The sequence below is a fragment of the Camelus bactrianus genome, chromosome 17 (genome assembly GCF_048773025.1).
Source record: "Camelus bactrianus isolate YW-2024 breed Bactrian camel chromosome 17, ASM4877302v1, whole genome shotgun sequence".
Taxonomy (NCBI): Eukaryota; Metazoa; Chordata; class Mammalia; order Artiodactyla; family Camelidae; genus Camelus; species Camelus bactrianus.
Window position 1 is genome coordinate 6,559,134 of NC_133555.1, and position 27,113 is coordinate 6,586,246.

General features: G+C 43.6%; 1 protein-coding gene and 1 long non-coding RNA gene across 3 annotated transcripts in view; one reads left to right on the plus strand and one right to left on the minus strand.

Moving 5' to 3' along the window:
* SRGAP3 (SLIT-ROBO Rho GTPase activating protein 3) overlaps positions 1-27,113 on the plus strand; it is a 288,661-nt gene that overhangs the window by 14,945 nt on the left and 246,603 nt on the right. The gene's annotated exons all lie outside the window — the stretch shown is intronic.
* LOC123616285 (uncharacterized) lies at positions 843-16,050 on the minus strand. Its single transcript, XR_006724262.2, has 4 exons — positions 14,947-16,050; positions 14,644-14,832; positions 3,965-4,192; positions 843-3,127 (listed from the first exon to the last, which is right to left on the minus strand). It is a non-coding gene; the product is annotated as an uncharacterized LOC123616285 (long non-coding RNA).

Genomic DNA, 27,113 nt, shown 5'->3' on the forward strand with positions numbered 1-27,113 from the left:
GCTCAGTATCCTGAAAATTTCTTTCAGATTGGTGTTACTCAGGTGATGTTTGCCCAGTTTTCCATCGAAGAGTTGATTGTTATTCTCTGCTTTTCTTTATAATTTATGCAAGGCTTATTCCGTGACAGCAGAGTCTAACCCTTATGTAGACCTCTATCCCCAGCATGGGGGTTGGCTCTATCCCCAGCGTGAGGTGGTAGACACTCAGTAATTATTGATCTGAATGTAATTGTCACTTCTATATGTTAGAAATTGTGTTTGTTACCAGTTTAGGGAAAGATTTTAAAAGTTGCTCATGATTAAGTCAACTTTCACTCCACCTGAATATTAACCAGATGTACTCACTGTTTTATCAGAGATCAGATGCTGAGAGAGAGAGAGAGAAAGAGGGAGAGAGACTAACTGGGACTGTCTTGTAGCTTTGAGAAAAGGACATGGGAAATTGCAGTGTAAACAGATCCTGCCTGAGAGAGAATTCTTTCTTTGTGCTAACACCAGAGAATGCAGGGCTGTCATGTGAGGAGCAGTTATAATCTTTGTGTATCAGGTAAGGCAGTACAGAGAGGACTCAGGTTCAAGGAAAGGAGGAATTGGAAGGGGCCAAGTGATTGAAATCAACAAAGGGAACAGGCCAAGAAATATGAGAAAGGGAGAGGAAGGAAGGCTGAGACGGAGTTCTGCTGATAGCGCTTACAAGAGAGTAAGGAATGCAAAGTGAGCTGCAGTGAAGGAGCCACCAGACACCATCTGTGCTCCCCCGCCTCCTCCTCCTGAGACACTTTCTTCTGAAAAGGATCGTCATCATCAAACCCCAAACACCACTGCAGTATTTTGTGGTGGCGTTGCTTTTAAAATGTGGACTATCATTTTATTTTAAGAATTTGATTAGTCTATGATAACATTCTGGTACTTTGTAAAACTAAAATCTAAGTCATCCTGTCAAGAGAGATGGTAAGTTGAGAAGCTAGGGTATTTTTTCCCCAATCATCATGGTTGCTGATTTTGGTAGCGAGTTGCCCACATGCAAGAAACGTTTCCTGGTATTAGCAGTGGGTTCCAAGTTATGTTTTCAGCTAATATGATTTTCTGGCCTAGAGTCATTTGTGTCTGAATAAAAATGATGGCTATAGTCATAATTCCTCATATTCTCCTCAGAACAAGTTCCCTTTGTTCATGAGTCTGTTATTATTGAAGAAGTATTTAGTTGTAGGTAAATGACCCTTGCCTCCTGCCTTTAATTGAAACTCAGCCTGCCACAGTTAATGTGTTTCATGACTCAATAAATCCCGGAAGAAGAACCTAATGTGCTATAAAAGCAAAGGAAAAAAATGAATTGGTTTCAGCATACATTTTCCTTTGTAAACAATTTCTTGCTGTCATGGAGAAAGAGCTCTCTTGACATTCTTTTTTGCATAATCTTCCACACTTTGTTACCAGTATCTGTTCACTTGTACACAGTTCTGTTTTCAGAAGAAGAACCCTTTGGTCTGTTTGGAAGGGAAGGTGAGATCTGCAGTCAGGCTTGTCCTAATCAACTGCTTGAGCCTGCTCTTCTATGACTCAGAGAGGCCTGGGAGACTTCAGCTTTTCTAGAAACAAGAGGCAGGGGTTGGGGGTGCCCACAGGGTCCTGCTCCCTTTCACCACCACAGTCAGGATATGAAACAGTTTCATCAGACCCTAGTACTCCCTTGTGCTATCCCTTTGTAGTCACACCCCCTCCCCCCAGCTCCTGGCAACCACTGACATGTTCTTCCCCAAAATAGTTTTCTTTTTCACAAAAAAGTCATATAAATGGAATTATACTGGCTTTGAGACTGGCTTCTTTCACTCAGGTGATACCTTTGAGATTCATCCATGTTGTATGTATCAAGAGTTTGGTCTTTTTCATTGCTATGGTATGAGTGTCCCACAGTTTGTTTATCCTGTTGAAGGACATTTGAGTTGTTTCCAGCCTTTGGGGATTATGAATAGAGCTGCGATAAACATTCATGTACAGGTATTTGTGTGAACATAAATGTTGACTTCTCTGAGGTGAATATCCAGAAATGGGATTGCTGGGCCATATGGTAAGTGGATATATGCAAACTCTTTTTATCTGTGTAACACCTATTAAACATCCACAGAACCAGTGTTTTACAGAATGTGCTATTAATGTCCGACAGTCCTAGTATTTCACAGAACACACTTGGGAAATAAAGCTTTGGGAAGGCTTCGAATGTCACGTGACAGTTCTGTATTTGAGAGTCAAATAGACCTCCAATCCATCTCCCTTCCCACATCCAAATTTTGCTTAAGTTCTGCCAGGACTCCCACCACATTCCCATTTGTTGAGGACCTACTGTTGCCAGACATCTGTATCATGATCACATTTAATTTAACTCTCACAACAGTTCTGTAATTTTGCAGATGAGGGAGTTGAGGGCCAGATTAAACAACTAGCTTAAGTTCTCCCAGCTGGTACATAGTTGAGCTTTGAATCCTTGTATCTTATTGCCAAGCCTAGTGCTTTTTCTGCTGCCCACTCTCCATGCCTTTTTCTCCCGTTCCCTCTTGGAACTTTTTTTTTTTTTTTCCTGGGTCTGTAGTCAGTTGTCTTAGACCAAGGCTGGCAAATAAAAAAACAGTATTGTCACTTCCCACGTCCATGCTTATGGTAGACTTCGCTAGTTTGATTCCATCTTCTTTTTCTTTCTCAGCCCTGATGCACCTTTCTCCAGACAACTGTCAGTTGATTGGAGTTAGCATATGAGCTGATAATCATTTGCTGTTTTGTTCTTGGACTGTGTTTTAGTTATGTATTGCTGTGTAACAAAGTACTTCAGAGCACAGTGGCTAAAAAATAATAAACACCATTTATGATCTCACATAATTTCCACAGGTCAAGAATTAAGATAGGGCACAGCAGAATGGCAGTCCTTGCTTCACTGTGCCTGGGGGCATATTCAGTTGGAAGACTTGAAGGCTGGGGCTGAAGTCATCTGAAGGCTTGTTCACTTGCTTGTCTCATGGTTTACTGTGGCTGTTGGCTGAGGGCCTCCCTAGGGCTGTTGTCTGAACATCCTCATGTGTCCTCTCCCTGTAACTTGGGCTCCTTCAAAATGTGGTACCTTGCTTAGTTCCAAAGGCTAGAATGGAGAGAGAGAGAGAGTGTCAGAAAACATGCCTTTCATCACATTCTGTTTCTTAGAAGTGAGTCACTAAATCTGTCCCATTTTCAAGGGGCAGTAAACTAAACTCCAAATTTAAAGGAAGGAGCGTCAAATAATTTGTGGACATATTTTAAAACCACCAGATGTTGTGCACATATTGGACATAGATGGTGTTCTTTGTGTGGGCCTTGTATAGCACTATGAATAATTAAGTGTTGGAGTTAAGGTTTTTCAGTGGTAACACTTGGAGCTAGCATTGTCTGGAGCCTTTTACCCAGCACGCCCACAGTGAATATTTGCTGGTTGGAGGGAGTTACCTTGGAATCTAACCTCTCTGCCCTTCCTTAGGTCTTAAAGACACCTCCCTTTGTCAGTGAGAGGTTTGCCTAGAGCCCCAGAGATCAGACCTCTGACAGAAAAAACTGAGGGTAAGCATGTTTAGGGCTTATTCCTTTTGTAATTCCACAAAAATTGTTGTCCTTTCAGTGCATCTGTCCATATTTTCATTATGTAGTGCAAATTTTTATGCACAGTTAATTAGAGTCTTTCAGACATTGACAGATAACCAAAAAAGGAGATTTATTGGTTCACTTAACTGAGAAGTTCCAGGGGGTGAATTTATTATGATTGGATCTAGGGCCTCAAAGAATGTTCTTAGGATACAGTTTCTTTCTCTTCTGCTCTGCCCCTGTGTTTTAGCCCGACTTCCTGCTCTGTTGGTTTTATTGTCAGGCAAGCTCTCCTGGGGAGGTGGTCCAAGTGGACAGCACCATTATATTCTACTGGCTTAGCACGCTCAGTAAACCAGGTTACCTCCAGTTTTCCTGTCACTCCAGAAAGTGGCGAGGTTGACGCTTGTCTTAGTTCCTTCAGGCTGCTATACCAAAACACCACAGATGGGTGGCCTACGAACAACAGAAGTTGGCTTCTCACAGTTCTGGAGGCTGGAGTCCAAGATCATGGTGCCAGCAGATTCGCTGTGGTGTCTGATGAGGGCCCACTTCTGGGTTCATAGGTGGCACCTTCTTGTTCTGTTTTCATCTGGTGGAAAGGGCAAAGGATCTCTTCTGTTACAAGAACACTAGTCCCATTCATGAGGGCTCTACCCTCATGACCTAAGCATCTCCCAAAGGCCTCACCGGCTTATACCATCATCTTTGGGGGTTAAGATTTCAACATACGAATTTCGGTGGGACAGACATCCAGACCACTGCCATGCTGACTGGCCTACCTCGGGTCACGTACTCACTCCTGAGCCAATCACTGTGATGTATGTGGAATCCTGGCCTGGTCAGTGGGCAGTCAGTCCCTCTTGAACCCAGGAGCTAAGGTTGGGAGAATTTGTTCCTCCAAAGGCTGAGATGGGCTTTGTTATCATAAGCAGGCGTGCTAGACAGAGGCAGCAGACATTCCCTGTGCACAGCAACATGCTTTTTGGCCTCAAGGACTTTCTCTAATCTCTGCTCTCCCGTTGCTGTCCTGGATTTCCACTCAGCCAGTCCTCACTTTCACAGTCATGTTCCTACTCAACTTGTGGGTTCTGAGTTTTCCAGGAAAACAACTTAAAGGGCAAATGCACCCTTTTGTAGTCCAAGGTCTAACTCTTACTGTTGATGCCTTAACTGACTTCTGTGACTCCTGCCTTCCTGACTCCTGACCAGCTTAGGATTTGAGGGGCTCAGGGCACTTTGGTTTGGGTCTTAATTTTCTGGACTTCTAACCTGTCTCTCATAGTCAGGAAATGGTTACTCCTTGACCTGTGGCCTTGACTTGGGGCCTTTTGACTCCTTCATCTCTGGTGTTCACAAACCTATTAACCCCTTATTTACCTCGCATCCTGTCTCTTGGTTTATTTTATTACTCTGCCTTGTTACCACTAAGTCTTGGCTTAATAGTATCTCATGGGCCAAATAATTCCCTAACACTGATCAGTATTGTGGGCTATGACTTCTACATTGACAGGCCTCCCTCTCTCCGCTGCTTCTTTGGGAGGAAAAGCCGAGATACAATGGAATTAGCCTTGGATTCAGACTGAGAAGCCCTGAGTTCAAGACCTGGCATACAGGACTTCAGGCAAGGCTTCCTAATCTCTCTGCATTTCAATTTTCTCATTTGTAACACAGGAAGAATAATATCTACCTCACAGGATTACCTTGAAAATGAAAGAGAAGAATGTAGATATTGCAAAATAGTAATAGAAAATAATTCTAAACTGTTAATGTGTGTGTATTTTAGATTAGTTTATTTTTTCTCCTTCTAAGCTTCTTTCGTTTATGCAGCCTTCCCCACTTAAGCAGCTAGGCCATTCTGTGCTCGTTAACTCTGGGAAGGAAATGTCAGAGCAGAAAAAACAAGTAGGAATCTTTCTTGCTTTGGTTTTCAAAAGTCTAAAGCCCTAAGGGGAACACTGAGAGCACTGGACATGGCCAGGGGTTTGAGGAGAAAAAATCCGCCGTTCTGGGCAGAGGTGGGGCAGTAAGGGTGGGAAGAAAGAGAGACAGAGAGGGTGTGATACAAGTAGAGATGCAGCAGCCCTGAGAGAGAGGGCCCCTGTGCCCTGCTTTCTGGGCAGAGCCCTGGGGAGCAGAAAGGACATGGCTGGCAGATTCTGAGTTCCCAGAGTGGCCCAGAAATGGTGCTGCACCAGAAGGGGTCATGTTGCCTGTGGGTGAGGGATGTGTCAGTGATGATCAGTGAGGATGGACGCCTACAGGCCAAACAAGGTGATGGCGATTTCATCTGACAGCCTAGTAGACAGATGACAGCAAGGACCAGAATGCATGCCCTGCCCCCACACACCCCCAATCCCATGATTTTTCATAAACACTGAGAACCCAGAGGCATCCCTGAAAGTGGGAGAAAGACTTTAAATTAGCTGAGGTTACATTTTTATTACTCTGGTTGAATAGGGGCTAAAAGTGAAGTTGAGTTATAAAAATATTTTTATGTTCGGTATATAACTGTGTGGTAGATTGCTAGCCATAACTACTACCATAGAAAGCACTCAGCCTGGGTCTATAGGTAGGTACCAGACTACGTTTACTGAGTCTGAGTCCAGATGTTATTGAACCTTTGAATATATCTAATGTCCTGCTGGATGTGTGAGGTCTGGTACAGTCACCCCCTACATCAGGGGTTCTCCAAACCTGGTCCCTGGACCAGCAGCGGCAGCGCCACTGGGCACTTGTGAGAAACACACATTCTCAGACCCCACCCCACAGCTCTGGAATCAGAAGCTCTTCCACATCATTTTGATGCGTGTTAAAGTTTGACAACCACTGTTCTACATCATTTCTGTTTTCTCTTCTTATTTACATCCTCAGTTTCTCAGACTTATTCAAACACAAACTGTTACATTACCATTTGACCCTTGACTAACTTTGGCTTTGGGCCAGCCAGACATTTTAAGCTTCTCATTCGAGGACAGAAGAGCTTCTGATTTCCCCCAGAGCTTTCCTCATAAACATCCCAGTTTCATTTCACTTCATGGAGGATCTAATTTCTGGAAGGAAAGTAGGGAGATGAGGAGGAGACCATTCAGTAAATGGGGAGAGGGAATCAAGGCAAACATGGTCTTAAACCTTCACCAAATTTCGAAGGAGCCAGTGAACTTCACAGGGAGTGATTTTTGTGGTTAGGCAAGGTCCTAGGGAAATTTATGGCCTAAACATTTCCCTGTTTCTGGGTCAGGAAATGATAGCACACAGATGGAATTTACAATGGGAGCCTGAATGGAGTGGCCTCACCCAGGCAGCTCAGCAAAAAGCCCCTTTCACTGGCTCTATTCAGATATAATGAGTGCTCCCCAGGCTCTCCTGGCTGGCCGCTCTTTCTTTTTCCTCGACTGCTTTCACTTTTTCACAGAGGACTGCCCCACGTGTAGTCCACTTGGGACTGGAGTGAGCCTTGATTTGGCAGGAGAAAGGAAGAAGTACTCAGTGGCCTACAAAATTGAATCGCCCTGCCTCCCTGGCCCCTTTCCTTGAATAATAGGCCTTTGTGCTTTGAAATGTAGGGAAGTCCCAGTTTCTCAGGCTTAAAAAAAAAAAAACAAAAAACCCAAACCAAACCTTCGTCCAGCCTCTCCCGCTTTAAGATGCTTAGCAGGAAGTAGTTAAGGGGCAGAACAATGATTAAATAAGATGTTTCTTTAACAATTTTAGAAATCACTAGGCTAGCTGATTTCTAAACAAATGTGTTTGATGCATTCCTCAGATGGCCAAAAATATGGGCTCAATCTTAAAATCCAGCTTAAAAAAAATCATATGGGACAAATTGCTACACTGAAAAGGAAAAAACAAAAACCAGTTTTTGGCTCTAGCCAGTGACCCACTTTCATGAAACATTTGACAGAGCAAAATTGCATTACCAGAGAGGAGTCCAGACAGCCTCTGGAATCTGTTCAAATGGGTTTTTGATACTAGACATGATTTAGGTTATCTTTGTTTTCCCTTCCTGAATTTTATCTTACTTTTTCAAAGATGAATGGTAATAGCATCACATTCTTTTTTTAAATCCTGAAAGCAAATTATATTGCAAAATCATTATTATCATTTAGGTCCCCATAGGTTTTCCATGGCTTATGTATACTTGAACATTTTTTATTTTCATTTCACCATAAAAGATATACTTTCACCATTTGTTTTTGAATTTTGTAGACTGTGGCAGAGGTGTTAAACATTCTTCAATCAAGGACTGTTATTTACCTCTTTGGCTGAGTTGCTAGAGGCCAGGCTATGGAACTAAACTTGGAGTCTGAGGTTATTGTCTGTCCCTTCAGCAGCCATTCCCTTTCCTTTGGGTTCTAGCCCAGATTTTTATTTTCTTCTCTCAGCTACTGATCTCTGTGAGGCTCCACTCTCAGCTCCAGGTCTGGAACACATGATCCGTACCTGGCCAATCAAATTAGCAAGTCCTTTCTCACACACAGCATGGGGGAAGGGGGAAAAGCACAGTGATTGGTTTAGGGATGGATCACCTGATCCAGCCATAGCAAATGAAATACAGCCATGACTTCTGGGATTGGTGGGAGAAAGGCAGGTGCTTTTCTCCCATTTGATTCTAAAGTCTGGGAGAACGTGGAGCTGGAGACACAGCAGCCAGTTTGACACTCTGAAGTAAAAGCCTGAAGTTATGGCAGAGGCTGGAGGCCTTTGAAGAGCCTGAGGATGAATGAAGCCAACTCCACTGAAGGCAGAGCCAAGAAACGGAGAGAAACTCAGTCCCAGTGACATCATTTGAGTCCTGTGCCTGAGGCCAGCCACACCACTAGAATGTTTAGTTGTTCCAGTCACTAGACCTCTTTAGTGCTTAAGCCAGTTTGGGTTGAGTTTTCTGTTTCTAAGAGTGGTCATACCAAGGCAGGTCTGGAGTCCAAAGGTACTGGGAATTTGCCAAGACAAGGCTCCAGGTGCTGGGAATGAAGCTGGAGCCTGGTCATCAGAACTGGGCCCCAGTACCCTCCCCCCTACTGTCTGGCTCCTGCCCAGACGAGGGGAGACTTGATGTTTCTGTAGAGGGGTGCTAGAGCAGCTTATGGGCTTGCCATCTCAGGTCAGGGCTGTCCTGGAAACTAGGAGCAGAATGGGACTTGGAGCTAGGGATCACGACCCTTCAGCTGTAGGGAGGAGAGGGGCAGGCCGGACACATACTGTGCGGGGCTGTAGTAAGGCAGAAACTTCATGCTGCGCTACTTCTCTTTTCTTGCAGGGACCATTTTCTTCTCTCCCGCTCTGGGTGTCCACCAGAGCAGAGAGTATATCTTTACTTTGGGTCTCTGCCCTGAACGTCTTCCCACCTTCTTGTGCTCTGCCTAATTTCCATAACTGGGTTAGACATCTCTCCTCAGTTTTCCCATAAGGTCTTTTATGTACTGAGCATCACATTTTTCGTACTATATTTTTATTCATTTATTCAACAACTATTATTGAGTGCCTGCCATGTACTAAGTGTCATTCCAGGCACTGAAGGTACAGCAGTGAACAATACAAAAATCCCCGCCTTCAAGGAGTTATATTCTAATTGGTAGAGATACGCAGTAAAATTAACTTATAAGCTTTTAAAAAGTGGAAACATGCAAAGGGGAAAAGTTAGGAAAGAGAATAAGGACTGACAGGGTAAGATTATCATTTTTAATGGACTGGTGAGGGAAGACTTCATTGAGAAGATGGCATTTGGGTAGATTTGAAGGAGTTGAGTGAACAAGCCATGTGGGTATCTCGGGGAAATACACTCCAGGTGAATGGAACAGCAAGTGCAAAGGCCCTGAGGTGAGGGCTTGTGGTGTTTGAAGAATAGCAAGACAGCCAGTGTGGGTGGCACTCCAGGGAGAGGAGTAGTGATTGAGATCATCACAGGGTTAACAGGAAAATGGGGATCAGAGGCTATTTCAATTATTTACTGCCACATAAGGAACCACTCCAGAATTTAGTGGCTTAATAATCCAGTTTATTATTTCTCATGATTCTGTGGTTTGACCTGGCAATTATTCTGCTTGTCTCACCCTGAGGTCCCTCGTGTGGCTGCTAAAGCAGGACACAGGATGTCCTGTGGCTGAACCTCTCTCACAGTGTGGTTTCTCATCATTCACTTGTTTTGCCCAACCTTCTTATGTGACAACTGGGTCCAAAAGGGAGCATTCCAAGGGGACAGGCCTCAGTGTGCAAGTACTTATCTAGCCTCTGATTGCATCACATTTGCTAATGTTTCATTGGCCAAAGCAAGCCATGTGGCCAAGCCCAGGGGAAGGAACCCCAAAAAAGAATGTGAGTAGCAAAATGCAGGATTCACTGGGAGCCACTATAGAGGCTCAGGGATCCTGGTTTCTGAGCCCACTGGAAGAGTGAGGCAAAGGTGTACGTGACTGATGGACAGTGAGGTTGGGCTGGAGTGGAGGAGAGTGGTCAGGTCAAGAATGTTGACCACATCCTTGTGACCTAGCTGACTAGCTTTGTCCTTTGATAGAGCCATTTGAGAAGCCTTCACTTGAGAAGACTAGTTCTCTGTCACTTCCATCAGCCTCTATTTCCTTAGATATGAACAGTTGGCATCATCTCAGTCATATTTAAGGTACTGGGCAAACAAGTTTCAAGGCAAACCTCCAGGCTGAATCTCCAACGAGATTGCTTCCTTTTAAGCTGTATGTAGGTGGGCTTCACTCCACTTCTTGGCCTTCCTTGTCCTGAGACTTAACTCTGGGCAGTGCCCTGCCATTGTAACCCTGTCACATTGCACACTAATCCTTTGCTATGTGACTGCCTCCCTGCTCTGGGTAGTGAGCTTCTCAAAGGAGGGACCTTTCCTATTGGTCTGTGTCACCCAGGTATCCTGTGCAGGACCTGGGAAATATTTGCTGAATGAATGAGTGAGTGAGTGAATGAATGAATAAGTGATTGACTGAGTGAGTAAAGGCAAGAAAATATCCTGATACTACAGCCAGGCAATGTTTTGGTGCTCAGTGCGGGGAGAGAAGAGGGAGGTAGGAAAGGCCAAGTTACAGAGGAACACGGTCTTAAGTGTGTGGGCTTTGGAGTGGGGAAACCAGGACTTAGAACTGGGCGGGGCAACCTACCAGCTGTGTGACCTTGGCCCAGCCACTCAACTTTTCTGCACTTGTCTCCTTACATGTAAAAGGGGATTAACGCAAGTAACAGATTAATTCAATAAATATTTATTGAATGCAGCATGCTAGGTGCTGTCCTGGGTGCAGGGACTCACCAGGGAACTCAGTCTTTTGTGGCAGCCACAGGATCACGCTGCTTAGAGCAACTTTAAGAGAGAAACTCTTGCGAGCAGTGAAGTAGCTAACTTCACCTCCCTCCACTGCACCACCGCGTTCGTGCTGAGGCTGTGGTGAGGGCGCTGGGGCACTGCAGCCTGGGCTCTGCCAGCCCAGCCCTTCCTGCCCCCCACCCCCACCCCCATAGGTATCAGACTTGGATCAGGGTCAGAGGCTTTCCTGCCTACCTCTGCTCCTTCCCCTTTATCCTTCAGAGATGTTTCTCCCAATGAAGCTCTTCCATGTCTAATTCTGTCTTGGTGTCAGCTTCCTGGAAGGCCCAAACCATCAGAGCTCTGTTCTCAAGAACTTTACCTAATGGAGATCAAATAGTACCTACCTCTGATGGTTGCTGTGAGGAGTAAATGAGATGATATTTGAGAAGGGCTTAGCAGAAGGCCAGCACCCAGTAAGAGCTCAGTCAAGGATATACATTCTTGTTTCTATTGTTATTACGCTCACTGATTTTACTCCCCAGGTGAGCAGATGGAGAATGGTATCTTTCAGGAGTCAGTTTCATTGGTTGGTTCAACCCAGTGGACTGCGCCTGGATCCCCATGTCCTTTAGAGTTTCTTCAGGAATAAGAGGCCAGAGACTGGAAATGTGAAATCCTGGGAAGATGCTTTGTGGCTTTCAGAGAGTGACCATGGAGCTTCCGGAAGAATATTCTGATTTTAGGAAGGTCCCAGTGTGTAGGGGAAGAAGCCTAAATGACAGTCTTTGAGGTCTGCCCTTTGCTGAGAGCAGCACTGGCCACTGACTGATGCTTGGAGGAAGGAGCCAAGGGGCTGCAGAACATAGTGCACGTGAGCACAAGAGACAGACTGCCCGGGTGCAGATCCCAGCCCTGCCACTTCCTACCGACTTCCGGGCTCGTTAGAAGATTTAAGGTGATAAAGACAGAGTGCGCAGCACAGAGCAAGTGTCTGAAAACTGCTGGCCCCTCTCCTCCCCACACAACACTTTTATTCTATTATACTTGGAATAGTTAACATAAGTGGAACTTCTCTGGGTTGGAAACTAATGGTCAGGGCCGGGCTAAGGAGCCACTGTCCTAACCTCTGTGGGTTATTGTGCAGGAGAGGAAGGTCCACGGAATGAAAGGAGGGAGGGCTTTGGGGCATGGAAGGAGTAGGGCTTTCACTGGGCAAATATTTACTGAGCAGCCACAGATGCCAGCCCCTTTGCTGGGTGCTGGGCTTATGAAGGTGATTAGGACACAGGCTAATCACCTGTGTTGCTCAGGAGCTCAGCTACTAACTGGAGGCCAGGGGTGGACAAACAGGTCTGTAAACAGTGTGCTGGTCCCATGATGAGGCAACACACAGCTTGGGAGCATGGGACCCTGGGTGGATTGGTTTTTGTCATTGCTCCTCTCCCAGACCAAGTGAAGCTCCTCTGGCTTTGTTTCAGATTTTTCCATAGCACACACACATCCCATGGGTGCTTACTCATGTCTCCCCTTCCTGCCAGACAGAGAACTCCAAGAGGCCGTGGGCTCTGAGTGCCCAACTCCTGTGCGCCCACAGGGTCTGGTGCAGGACTCCACACACACAAGCAAATATGTATGGATTGAGTGGTCTTCCATCTCCCGTTGTAAATGAGTAGAACAATGTTGCTCTCATGGGTGGTGGGTGGAGTCAGTGGGGTGATCAAATGTAAATCACCTCACAGACGTCATTATTGTAGACTTTCCGAATTGGTGCAGTCTCTTGTGGGCTAATGTAGTGAGCTGTGCCATCTTTCTGAACTTTCTTACGTGGATATGTGAAGGATTCATTAAGTAAATGTATGTACTGCTAGAACAGGGCCTGCCATGTAGTAGATGCTCAGAAAGCCTTAGCTAAAACGATAGGTAGAAAGTTTTAGTAACACAAGATGAATAAGTTCTGGAGACCTGCTGTGCTGCACAGTCCTACAGTTAACAGCACTGAATTGTACACTTAACCTGGTAAGAGAACAGATCTCACCATAATTAAATTCTTCCTGTGGTCAGAAATTGTTCTCACCACAATTAAAAAAGTCCCCACAAACCAAAATCAAAATAAAAAAGCCCATGAAGGACAAAAATATACATAGGGAAAAACAGAGGCAATGTTATAACTTATTAGAATGCCCAGAACAAATGTATCACTTCTAAAATTTATCATTCACATTGGTTTAAATAAGGTGCTGAAAAAAGTGTTAGCTATTACAAGTATTATCATCGTTGCTAGTTTTTTCAGCGTTATATTACCAATCAGAATTCTGAGATTCAGGGAGCTGAAGCATCTTGCCAGGGACCGCCCAGCTTGCCAGGGACCGCCCAGCTAAATCTGGGCAGAGCAGGCACTAGGAGCCAGGTCTTCGAGAGTCCCAGCCCAGGAGCTCTGGGACGTTCTTGGAATCGCCCACCAGAGGGCGCTCTTACCCCAGGATAGGATCTGGCCAAGGCTCCAGCTGCAGCCTCTTCTCATGAGGAGAGCCGAGCCTTCTAGAGCTAGCAGGATTTTGACCGTGTCTAAGCCTTGTTTTAGAGAGAGAAAAATTAAGCTCTGAGAAGATATGTCTCAGGGCACAGAGGCACCCACAGACAGCAGGTGGTACTGAGGTGGGGTCCCGGTTTGCCCATTTCTGACTCATTTGCTTCCTGCCTCCCTGTGGCATCTCTTGCCCACTTTCCCACAGCCACTTCTAGACTCTTCCTTGCAGAACTTGGTGCTTCCCTGCTGTGTTCTGCTGTCTGGGGTGGAGAGGGTGTCTGGGAGCAGGGCAGGGGTGAGGAAGGCTGGGTAGCCCCCCATTTCTTACCATTCTCTACAATCTTTCAGGGCTGTATGTGTACTGCTGAGGGCAGGGACCCATGAGCCACACCACCTTTGTCCAAACTCTCGTCTTCCCCTTACCAGTCCTGTGTCTTGGGCAGTTAGTAAACCTATGTCTCTTTGTCCCACCCTTAGAATGGGAGTTATAAAGTACCTGTCACACAGGGTCTTTGTGAGGATTGAGTTAATATGTGCAGAGCACTTGGAGCAGTTGTAAGCACGTGGTAAGAACTATAAAAGCGTTAGTCGTCAGTGTTGTAACTCACCAGCATCCTGCCTGGGTATAGGAGCTTAAGTGAGAATTTCAGTGTGACTCATCACAGTCCTCAACTCTTCGCTCGTCCGTAGTACCCTTCCGTAACAACAAGTGCCGTCTACTTGCAGTCAGGCTCTGCAGTGTGCCAAACCTGTGACTTCATTATCTCAGTTAATCCACAGAACCACCACAACGTAGATACTATTACTGTTCCCAGCTCAGGGTTGAGGCTTACTCAAGACGAAGGCATTTAGCCAGGACAACACAGCGCGTGACAGAACTGGACTCACACTCAGGCCTGCCCGATGCCAAAGCTGAGGCTCTTTACCACTGTGCTGTCTGACCTCCTCTTGAAGCCAATTCAGAACCACCTCAGGTCCTCCCAGGAGCCCCAGGCATCCGCTTTGCTCCCTGCCCCTCTGCAGGACCTATCTCTCTGAGAAGCAGTCCTGCAGGGTGAGGTTTCCTGCCACTCTTATCCTGGGGGACAAAGGAGCAGATTTCACAGATGTCTCCCTGCTCTCGGGCAGAGACATGACATGCTGTGACTGACAAACAAAGAGGCCTCTTAAGATTAGAGCTGAGTTAGCCACGCAGCCTTCAAGGGCCACCTTCCTCCCCTCCCATTTCTGCTGCAGCTTGCAGGCCACTTACCTGGGCAGGGTGGGTGCCTGCGTCTCAGGTGCGTGAGTTCGCTGAGTTCTGGGCGATCCAGGATGTAAGGCGAGCTCTCAGTGACTCCAGCAAGCCTACCTGGGAGTTTTCCTCTCTCGGCCTGTGATAGAGCCTGTGCAGCGTTGACATCTTTAAGCTATGAAGGCAACAGCAGGCACCAACCTACCACTGCAGAATCACAGAAAGTCAGTCAGGGCTGGAACGGACCGTAGGGTGCAGTGGAAAAGGGTCAGGATCACACTGAGCAGGAAGAAAGGAGATCAGATTTAAGCCCTTACTTACCCTCGGTTCCCTTTCTGGTGCCTGCAGCTCCCAGAGGTGCCGAGAAGAGGCTGAGCTGGGATGAGGTGGGAATACGCACCCAGGCCACTGAGTGCATGTGCATTCAGTGCTCTCTGTCTCATACGTGATGATCCTGGAAAACAGGGTTTCTTAACCTCAGCACTAGTGGTGTTGGAGCTGGATAATTCCTTGTCGTGAGGGCTGTCCTGTGTTCAGCAGCATCTTGAGCCTCTACCCTCTAGATGCCATAGCACTCCTGCAGTCGTGTGACAACCAAAAATTTCTCTGGGCATTGCCAGATGTTCCCTGGGGGACATTTGCTCCCTTCCCCACTCCCCCCTCCTGCTGAGAACCAGTGCTCTAAAAGCCGGCTCCTTCCCGATCAGAATCACATATTAAGAGCTTGCTATGAGCCATGCTCTGCTGGTACATGAGTCAAGCATGGGCTCTGTCCTTAAGGGACTCAGAGACCAGCGGGGGAGACAGACAGGGTCACACAGAGACAAGCGCTGGGTGTTCCAAGGGCACAGCGGCAGCTGCTGCGCTGACGGGAGGTCCAGGAAGGCTTCACAGGAGGACACGGCAATTTTCCTGGCAGGCAAGGCGGGTGAATGACACTCCAGGAAGAAGGAATGGAATGTACAAAAGTCAAAGTTGTGAAGTGTGACATGCTGCGGGAAAAAGTATTCAACTGTGGCTGTGTCCCAGGGTGCAGGTGGGGTGTGGTTAGGGAGCAGGCTGGAGAGAGGAGAGGCAGGGCGAGAACGCTGCTGGGGACAGTGATGATGGCTAAGTTAACACATACAGGGAAGCTACAGCTCAGTGGTAGAGTGCCTGCTTAGTGTGCACAAGGTCCTGGGTTCAATCCCTGCTACCTCCATTAAAAAATTAATTAGTAAAAAATCTTAAAAATTAAAAAAAAAACCCCACACATTATGTGCCACACTGTTCTAAGTGTCTTATGTGTATTGTTTCTTAATCTTCATGGCAGTCTTTGAGGGTTATATCATTATCACTTCCACTTTATGGATGGTAAAATGATGCACAGAGAGATTGTGTAACTTTCCCAGGCCATTCAGCTTGGGAAAGTTAATGGAAATTTGATTTCAGGAGCCAAGGATTTTAAGCAGAGCACTGTCAGGGTCAGTGTCTCCATTATCTTTTGCTGCATAACAAACCACCCCAAATTTACTGGCTTCACCAGTGCCATTTTATTATATTGCATGAGTCTGTGGGTTGGCTGGGGCTCAGCTGAGTGGTTCCTCTGCTCGTCTGGCTGGGGCTCTCTCATGCAGTAGCAGTGGGATGGTGGCTGTCACTGTGGCTTGGGGCTGGATGTCTGCCACTTCGATGTTCCTCCATAGTGCTCCTCTCCCTCTGTCTTCCTTCTGGGCCTTTCCCCATGACCACTCTCTCCAGCAGAGGAGCCTCTTCTTCTTGGTGGCTCGGTGGCTGAGGACTCGGAAGTCCCCGGGTGTCATTTCCTCTGCCGTATCGTTCTGGTCAGAGTGGTCACAGGCACAGCCCAGATTCACAGAAGGGGTCATGGGTTCCGCCGCTGATGGGAGGAGTGGCGTGCCCATACAGGGAGGGAGGAGTGGAATCGTTTGAGGCCATTTTTAGATACTGTGTATCACAGCCAGATTTTTATTCCAAAAAGAATGTTCTAGCAACATTGTGGGGGTGGACTGAAGACAGCAAGACTAAAGACATGGAAATGAATTACAAAGTCACTGTAATAGCTTTGGTTGATTCGTCACTCAGATTCTGCCTTCTGTCACTGCGGAAAAACCAGTGAAATTGTGTTTTAATAATAATAATAATACAATAATCATACTAGCCTACATTTATTGAGCATGTACTGTATGCCACACACTGTGGTGAGTGAGTACTTTCATACACGATTTAATCCTCACAATTAGCTCATGAGGCATATTCCTATTTTACCTTTCAGAAACCTGAGATCAAGTGTGTTAGTCACCTCAGGCTGCCATAAAAAAGGTCCACAGACTGAGTAGCTTAAACAACAGAAGTGTATTTCCTCACAGTCCTGGAGGTTGGATGCTCGAGATGAGGTGTTGGCAGGGTTGGCCTCCCCCCTGGCTTGTAGCTGGCTGTCTTCTCTCTGTGTCCTCGTGTGGTCTTTCCTCCATGTGTGTCTGTGTCCTAATCTCTTTTTGCAAGGATACCAGTCATATTGGATTAGGGCCCACCCACATGACCTCTTTTTACCTTCGTCATCTCTTTAAAGACCCTGTCTCCACATACAGTCACATTCTGAGGCCCCAAGGGTTAGGGCTGCAACGTACAAATTTTGAGGGGACACAGTTCAGCCCATTGCATCAGGGAATTAGCCTCTGCTCATGGGGTTAAGAGGTGGGAAGCTAGAATTTGACCTGGTCTGTCTGACTTCAGGCTCCTCTTAATAACCACTCCTTATACTATTACCCCACATTGTCTCCAGTTCTCGTCCCAAGCAGAAAAGAATCAGTTGGAGAAGACACCCAGCCTGGAGAGCTTTGCACTTAGGACCTAGCTTTTTATAACTGAGAAACAGGGGTTGAATTCCAGTCACCTGTTCTGTGTCCTTCACCTGTCACTGTATCATCGTGATCTTTTTAGAAGGGCACTGAAAGGTGGCAGGGGTGGCATATCCTGATAGAACCATGCTAGGGGATGATAGTGAGGATTACTAATACTTCATGAATGTGTACAGTGTGCCAGCAGAATGCCAAATGCTTTACATGCATTATTTAATTCTCACAGTGATCCTGTCAGGTGGGTACTGTTATGTTTCCTGTTTCACATATGGGGAACCTGAGGCAGAGTGGTGCATTAACCTGCCCAGATTCACCCTGCTAATAAGTGGCAGACTCAAGCTGAGCACTCAGGCCGTCTGAATCCAGATCGTGTACTCTTACCTATCATGCTTCCAAACTGCCTCTGGGGACCTGGTGAAGAATGAACCTATACTCAAGTTGTTTGGGGTTTTTTTGATGTTGAGTTGTATGAGCTGTTTATAAATATTGGATATTAACCCCTTATTGGTCGTATCATTTGCAAATATTTCCTCCCATTCAGGAGGTTTTTTTTTTTTCATTTTGTCGATGATCTCCTTTGCTGTGCAAAAACTTTTAAGTTTAACTAGGTCCCATTTATTTATTTTCGCTTTTATTTCCATCACTCCTAGGACACAGATCCAAAAAAAGATCACTGTGATTTATGTCAGAGTGATCCACCTATATTTTCCTCTAGGAGTTTTATAGTATCCGGTCTTATATTTAGGTCTTTAATCCATTCTGAGTTTATTTTTTCTTGTGGTGTTGGAGAATGTTCTAACTTCATTCATTTACAGGTAGCTGTCCAGTTTTGCCAGCACCGCTTACTGATGAGACCGTCTTTTCTCCATTGTACATTCTTGCCTCCTTTGTCATAGGTAATTGACCATAAGTGCGTGGCTTTATTTCTGGGCTTTCTGTTCTGTCCCGTTGATTCATATGTCTGTTTTTGTGCCAGGAGTAAACTCTTCTGATTACTATAGTTTCATAGTGCAGTCTGAAGTCAGGGAGCCTGATTCCTCCAGCTCTGTTCTTCTTTCTCAAGGTTGTTTAGTCTATTAGGGGTCTTCTGTGTTTCCATACACATTTTGAAATTATCTGTTTAAGTTCTGTGAAAAATGCCATTGGCATTTTGATAGAGATTACATTGAATCTGTAGATTGCCTTGAGTAGTATGGTTAATTTGACAATATTAATTCTTCCAATCCAAGAACGAGATATATCTTTCCATCTGTTTGTGTCATCTTGTTTCTTTCATGGGCAGAAGACCCGAATAGATATTTTAACAAAGAAGAAATGCATATGGCCAACAGGCACATGAAAAGATGCTCAACATCACTAATCACCAAGGAAATGTACATCAAAATCACAGTGAGATGTCACCTCACACCTGTCAGAATGGCTATCATCAAAAAGAACACAAGTAACAAAACTGATGAGGATGTGGAGGAAAGGGATCCCTCATACAATGTTGGTGGGAATGTAAATTGGTGCAGCCATTGTGGAAAGCAGTATGGAGGTTTCTCAAAAAACTAAAAATGTAACTACCATATGATCCAGCAAAACCACTCCTAGGTATATATCTGAAAAAAAACCCAAAATACTAATTCAAAAAGATACATGGACCCTGGGGTTTATAGCAGCATTATTTACAATAGCCAAGATATGGAAGCAACCTAAGTGTTCATCAACAGATGAATAGATACAGAAGATGTGGTATATATACACAATGGAATACTACTCAGCCATAACAAAGAATGAAATTTTGCCATTTGCAGCAACATGAATGGCCTTGGAGGGTATTATGCTAAGTGAAACAAGTTAGAGAAAGACAAATACTATATGATATCACTTATATGTGGAACCTAAAAAATACAACAAACTAGTGAATATAACAAAAAAGAAGACTCAACAGATAAAGAAAACAAACTAGTGGTTACCATTGGGGAGGGGGGAGGGAGCAATATAGGGGTAGAGGATTAAGAGGTATAAACTATTATGTATAAAATAAGCTACAAGGATACACTATACAACACAGAGAAATAGTCAATATTTTATAATAACTATAACTTTTAAAATTGTGAATCACTATATTATACACCTATAACATGTAATGTTGTATATTAACTGTACTTCAATTTAAAAATATGAAACTGTACTATTTCTACAAAAAGAATCTAAGTCAGAGAAGACCCATTAGGCCATCATTTCCCCAGAAGTTTTCAGTTGCAACCATGAAGATGTTTATTGCTACGCATCAAAATAAAATACTGATACTTTTCTTATTTATCAATTATCGAAATCATCTACTGACTTGCTGTTATCTGAAGTAAAAATGTCTATCAATTGTCCTATTGATTATAGGAGTTTTCCTGCAAACTCCTATAATCAGTATGCATTGATATTATATAGCATTTATGTAATTATTATCCATTGCAAAGCCAGAAAATGTCCTGTAGTTATACTTCCTTCCTTGTATATTTTTTGTCTCTTCTGGAGTTGATAATGTTTGTTTGTTTCTTTGTTTTGCTTGCATTATTTTCTATGTACCTGTCATTTTCTTTCCAATTAGGACTCTCTTGGCCTACCAGTAGTTTTTCATACTCAAGTGTGTACACCACTCTGTCTGGAACTTCCCTGCTTAAAGCCCTCCTGCTCCAGTATAAACAGGTTTTACTTCAGGCCTTTCACCTAGTTATGATTCTGAGAGTTATCTTTGCTTTTGTTTTATGCTGCAATCCCTCTTTCCAGGGCCCCAAATCTTGCTTTATGTCCTGGTTTTGGTGACACTTGCTTTCTAAGAAACGGCACATGGGAGATGCATTTTTTTGAGTCCGTGTTTATCTGAAAATGTCTTTTTTTCCTAACCTCACTTTGGATTTGCAATGTAGAATTCAGGCTGTTATTTTCCCTAGGAGGCATTGTTCTATTGTCTTCTTAGCTTCTAAGTTCATTTTTGTGAAGTCCAATACCATTTTTAATCCTATTTCTTTGTATGTGACTTGTCTATCCAGACACTTGTAGTTCTTCTCTGGATTCCTGGTATCCTGGAACTTGGCATTCATGTTTCTTCATTTATTAGGCTTTCAATAGGAGATTCAAGTTCTTCAATTCCAGGAAATTTTTCTTAAGTTATTTCTTTGATAATCTTTTCCTCCTCTGTTTTCTTATTTGGATGCTGAATTCAGTTGATTCCCTAAATATTTTATCCTTATACTATTCCTTTTATTTTCCATCAATTTGCAGTTTTATTACCTCCAACCTGTCTGTTAACTTTTTAAAATTGATGCTCACTGTAGATTTCCACGGGCTCTTTTATTTTTCATAGTATGCTGTTTCTAAAAAATTGATGGATGTAATGTCTTCTCTTAATTCTCCAGGAGTATTAATTATAATTTTTATTTGAAGCTTTCTTCTGTTTCTGGCATCATCTATTTCTTCCTGATCCAGTTTTTGGGGTCTTGTTTTGGTCTCTATCTTTCACGATGTGGGCTCTCCTTCAGTGTCTGGTGACCCTTAGTTGTCACTGCATATTTTAGGGTAAGGCACACAACCTAATTGGAAGCCCTGTGTGCAGAGACAGAACTTATCAAGTGGAAGCCTTTACTGTTGGGTTTTTGGTGGAGATCTTGCTGTTTTGTTAGGGGAACCCCAAATGTTACTGTCTATGGGTTTCTTCTCCTGGGGCAGTTCAGTTTCTTAGGAGAAGAATCCTCTCATCTGTTATCTGGGGGTAACATACATTGCCTGCATTTTGGGAGCAGAGTTGGGAAAGAGGACTGGGGGTCCTCAGTGCTCAGGATGCACTCTCACTAAGTCTCCCCATTTCCAGACCTTACCTCACTCCTGCTGGCTGCTCTGTCAGTTGCACTGGAACCTATGGCCTCCCCAGTTCATATTCACCAGGGATCAAACTTCTGTTCTTCTGCCTGGGTGAGGAGTAACTGCTTGGCTTTGGGGGCAGAGGATGTTTTCAGCCCTGATCTTCACCTTGGTCCATGCTTTCATCATGGCCCGAATCTTTCAAAGGTTTTGTCAGGCAAATCACTTTGCTTCTTACCTGTAACTCTCCTTCCGCACTCCCTCTCCCTTGCTCTGCTATGGTGTTACCATTCCTTCATCTGCTTTCCATCTTTTAAAAAGGAACAAAATAAATGCCAATAAGTACATAAAAAGCTGTTCCACATCACTAACCATCAAACACAAATCAAAACTGCAAAACTATCTATTAAGGTGGCGTATTGTTAAAAAAAAAAACCAAAACAAAAAATAACAGTGTTGGGATGGATGTGGAGAAATTAGAACCCTTGCATATTGTTGGTAGGAATGTGAAATGGTGCAGCTGCTGTGGAAAATGATATCTCCTCAAAAAATTAAACATAGAATTACCATTTGATCCAAAATTCTACTTCTACAATTGTTTTGAAAAGTTTTGAAAGCAGGGACTTGAATGAATATTTGCACACTAGTGTTCATGGCAGCATTATTTACAATAGCCAAAAAGTGGAAACTGCCAAAATGTCCATTGATGGATTAATGGATAAACAAAGGGTGATATATTCATACAATGGAATATTGCTCAGCCTCAAAAACAAATGAATATCTATCAGTTATTCTTCAGTAAAGCTGAAAATGAAATGCAATCTGATTTAGTACGGAAAATGAAAGGAATGAAATTCTGATACATGCTACCACTTGGGTAAACCTTAGACATTATGTTCAGTGAAATAAGCCAATCACAGCAGGACAAATATTGTCTGATTTCACTTATATGAGGTACGTGGAGTAGCCAAATATATAGAGACAAAAAGTAGAATAGTGGTAACCATAGGCTGAGGGGAAGGGGAATAGGTTGTTGTTGCTTAATGACTCCAGAGTTTCAGTCTGGGATGATGAAAAGTTCTGGGGGATGGATGGTGGTGATGGTTGCACAATAATGTGAATGTGCTTAATGCCACTGACCTGTACACTTAAATATGGTCAAAATGGCAAATTTTATGTTGTGTTTATTTTATCACAATTAAAAAAAGAGCTGAAAAAATAATGGAAATTACTTGCTTACAGTGGTGTCATTTCCCATTTTCTTTATCTGTGTGAACATATTCCTTTTTAATTCTTTTACTGTCATTTTGGTGAGGTCTCAGGAAACAGAGGCGATGAATATGTGTGGTCAGTCCATCATGTATAACTAATTCTCCTCAAGTATTTTTTTAGTGCCTGCTACATGGATGGCACTGTACTTGAGAATATAAATGTGATTGGTTTTCATGTTGAAAAAGAAAAAAATTGCAGGCACAATACTTCTAAACTTGTATGCTATCAAATACAATTTTGGCTTTGAGGTCACTAAAGCAGGGAGAAAATGGATTTGCGGCAATGTTTAATATATTTGCTGTCATCTTGGACTATAGCCCTAAGTTGCCGTGGCAACAGACAAGAGCAGGAACTTCATTAGAGGAGGAGATCCTTGGATTTTAACCATGTTATTCAATCATGCATGAATAATGGGGTAGATCATCACATGGCACCCAGAGATCTTTTACTTTGATAAGCTGTGTAATTAGCTAAATCTAATAAGTCTTTGGAACAAGAAAAACAACAACCTAAAACCTTGCTTTTTGCATCTTTTCTGGAGTCTTTAAGATTTTCTGGAGTCAAAAGATTTCCTTGGAATTTCATTGGTGGAACTATCCAAAGCAGTGCTAGTGATACTGTTTGAGCATCCCATTCATCAGCAAAGGGCAGGAAGGGGCACCGACAGATTAATGATGGATAACACCTTTCTGTCAGTGGCATTTTAAAAGAAGAGGCCCGGCATAAACGAGGTCATCAAATAAGGACATTGTAATAGTCAAGCTTTAGGTCTTTGTCACAGGTAGGGAGCTGTTTCTTGGAGTGAAGAAGGGCACCTTTCCAAACACATAGACACTGGAAAAAGCTTCAGTAGCATTTTCATTGCCGCATGCAGTGAATCTGTATTGCTAAGGGAGTTCAGAATAAATAGTGATAGAATCATGTGGGGTGGGGTGGTGGTAATCACCACCAGGGGTGGCTTCCAGGAGGACAAGAGTTGTAAGTAGAGTTTTGGATAAAAGAAGAGTCGTATCGTCTTGAGGAGGGCAGAGTTATTTCTGATTCATTAAGATCTTACCATCACTCCAAATCCTCAGCTCTGCTTGTGATTAAATCAGGCTCCTTTCAAACATTTCCTCCTGACAGCCTACCAGGAGGCCCCAGGGAGGGCAAGCCACTGAAATCATATCCTGGTGAACTTAATCAGGCAAGTAGTTATTTTCAAGTCTCTTTACCAACCCTCAAAATTAATTGTTTTGTTGACTCATTTTCCTCCCACAAAGGGTAACTTTTGAGTTGAAGTCTCCTGTTTACAATACTGGTCTATTTTACTGCACGTGTTCTTTCACTGTGTTGCTCTCCCTGGGATACAATTGTGGTATATAGTCAAACATACCAATGAAATAAAATAGTTTTGGTTCTTTCTTCTTTTTTTTCTTGTTTCGGGGCAGTTGCTAATATTCTAAAGCCCTGAGCAAGGTACTGTGCAGTTTACAAAGAAGGGCCAGATGCAGCCCCTTCGTGCTGTGAAGGGACAACAATAGAAGAAGTAACAGAAGACAATCAGTGCCAGATGAGTGATAGATACCAGGTGGTCCCAACCTGAGCTTTGCAGCCCCCCAGGGTAATGAGGGGAGAAGGGAGGAGGTGCCTGTGAGCTATTTTCAGTACTTCAAAAAAGACTAACGCTAGAAGCTCATATTTACCAGAGATTAGATGCACAGTCTATTTAAATTAAAACATCGGGTTTCTTTGTTCTGGGCTAGAATTATAACAAGTCGGTGTAGAAACACCAGTTACCCCTGCTGCCTGGAAGCTGATTGGCAGCTACCCTTGTCTTTGATTAATAAAACATGAGAAAATGAATTATTACTTGATAACGGTGTTTTATTTGAGAGACAAAAAGTATTTCAAGCACGGGATTTGTGAAGGGAGGATAATAAAATGTTTGGGAATCAGGAAAACAGACAAGAAGTGATGAGGAGCAGTTTGCTGTGGACGGAGAGTGCAGGCAAGGAGGGACTCGCTTAAACAGGGATGTGAAAGAGGTGGAGGGTGTGTCTGTGCAGCGGTTCCCCAAGTGCGGTGGGCACCAACAGCATCAGCAGCGCCTGGAAGCTTGTTAGAAATGCAGATTCCTGGGCTTCACCTGCTGAATCAGATACTGTGAATGAGGCCCAGCCATCTGTGGTCTCACAGGCCCTTCAGGAATTCTGCTGCACGGTACAGTTTGAGAACCAAAGATCTATACTGTCCTTTCCTGAAGTTTGAGATAGTAATGAAACAAGGGATAATTCTAAGAGGTACCTGCTGAGTCTTAGAGCAAAATGAATCACTGTCAAGAAAGTTATTTCCTTTTCCAATCTCTCATGCCTTTTGATAGCATCACAGAAAAAAAGCACAGTCTGGTGCTCTTGGGTCTTTAAAAAGAAACATTCGAGTCTCTTTTTCAAACAAAGAGAACAGGCTGCATTTCAGGTTCCGAGACCTGGTAGGTAAAGGAACCCAGTTTGACTCTGATAACTTGGTTCTCCTTCCGTCACATTCATGTTTACAGTTACTTTCTCCTTTGGCAAGTGATACTTGTTTTCCTTTTATAAAGGGAATATAAAGTATTCTTTAAGAAAACCCTTTTATGTAAAAATGTGATTCAATTTAAAGAAAAAAGGTAAAAGTTCTAAAGGTATGTGGAAATGGGAAACATAGTAAAGGCATCATATGAATGATTAAAATTATGAAGTATATTTAAGACAACAATTGTGTGTGTGTGTGTGTGTGTGTGTGTGTATGTGTGTTTGGTGCTGACAGTTGAATGGATAAATTTGTATTTGTTCTTGTTTGTTGGTTTTTTTTTTTGAGAGTAGGCCACAGATCTAAGCAAGCACAGTGCAAGGAAAAAAGTATTCATATAGCAAAAAGGCATTCCAGGCTACAAGCTACGATCTTTGTGGGAGCAGTACTCAGTACAACAAAATCTTGCACAGCAGAAGGACCTGCACAGTCCTTTGGAGTCAGTTGTGCCAGGATTTTGTGATCCTTCGTTTCCTAAAGTATAGGTTTGCTGAGACGTGATGAGAGCTGGAACACAGGCTTTGTAGTCTTTTGAGGAAAAGAAGAAAACAGTTCTTGAATAGGTGACAATTAACACCATGTTTCCACCCATACCAGGTTCATAGAGCTGCTTTTTCATCACTTCATTTTGAGTCAGGAAGTGCCCAAATTAATTGATTTATGTACAAACATAGATGTGTCTCAGCATGCTATGGGTAGGGTTTTTCAAGGGGAAGTTATACTGCATTCCTTTTCTCACAGTATTTTAATTACAGGTAAAATCTGGAAAACAATATAAAGGGCATCCTCTAAGGCAATGATTCTCTAACTTTTTTTTCTTCAGCACACGAGGCACATTTTACAGCTTGGCCTAGTGTGTGTGCGTACACACGTGTACACACACCCACTTCATAACACCTAAACAAAGGTTTTAATGAGATAATAATCATCCTTATAGCAAGAGAAATGCTCTGTGTTCTTACTCTATTCTATCTCATTAAAAAATGATTTTCCAATCCACTAATGGTCTTCTCCCCTCCTTCCTTCTCTGGGGATACTGATTCAGTAGGTTTGGGATGGGGTTTGGAAATCTGCAAGTTTTGATAAGTGAAATAGATAATTATGATGCAGGTAAACTTGGCCACACTTTGAGGAATGCTATTTTAAAGGGAAACAATAATGGAATTCTAAGATATTAGTATATGAAAAACGTTACAAATCTTGTAGCCCAAATTTGGAAGAAACTCTTACCTACTTGGATAAAGTTCAAATGTAGAGTGACATTCGAGGCTCGTCTTTGGCTAGTCCCTGCTGAGCTTTTCAAGTATATCCCCAGCTGCAGTCTTGTTGCCCCCCACCTCACTCCTGTCCAGACAACCAAACTGCATCAGATAAATCATCATTTACATACCACATGCTTTTATGTGGAGTTTCATTTCTTGCAGTATAGTGGAAGAGTTTACCTTGATTGATCCTCCTGCTGGAAACAACTAAATGTGCTGGATGACATAAAGAGCCTTTAAAAATGTGTTCATGAGCCAGCAAGTTCTTAAGAAATCCACAAAGGCCAAAAACTAAGTAAGAAAAGTAAGCAGTGCCCCAAAGCTGGTTTTTGCCTCAAAGATACTTGCTGAGCTGGCTGATTTTTGAGCTTTAGTTTTTTATGGCTTCAGTCATGGGGAGACAGAAGATGCAGCCTAGAACTTGCCCAAGATAGGGGTCTAATAGGACCCCTTCCATAAAGTGAGGATCTCAAATGGCCATACCTCAGTGTAAAGGTGATTTAGTGCAAGGCTGATTTAGAAATAAACCTGTTACCTGAAGGATAAAAACAGTTGCTTGTCTTGAACACTGGGGCAGGGTGGAGGGTCAAAAAAAATCTTCTCTGAGAATTTGTAATCACAAGTCAACCCTTAAGAGGATCCACAACATGAATTCACACCACGAAAGTGATTCTAGATTGAGAGTGTCCTTGAGGAGCCTAGC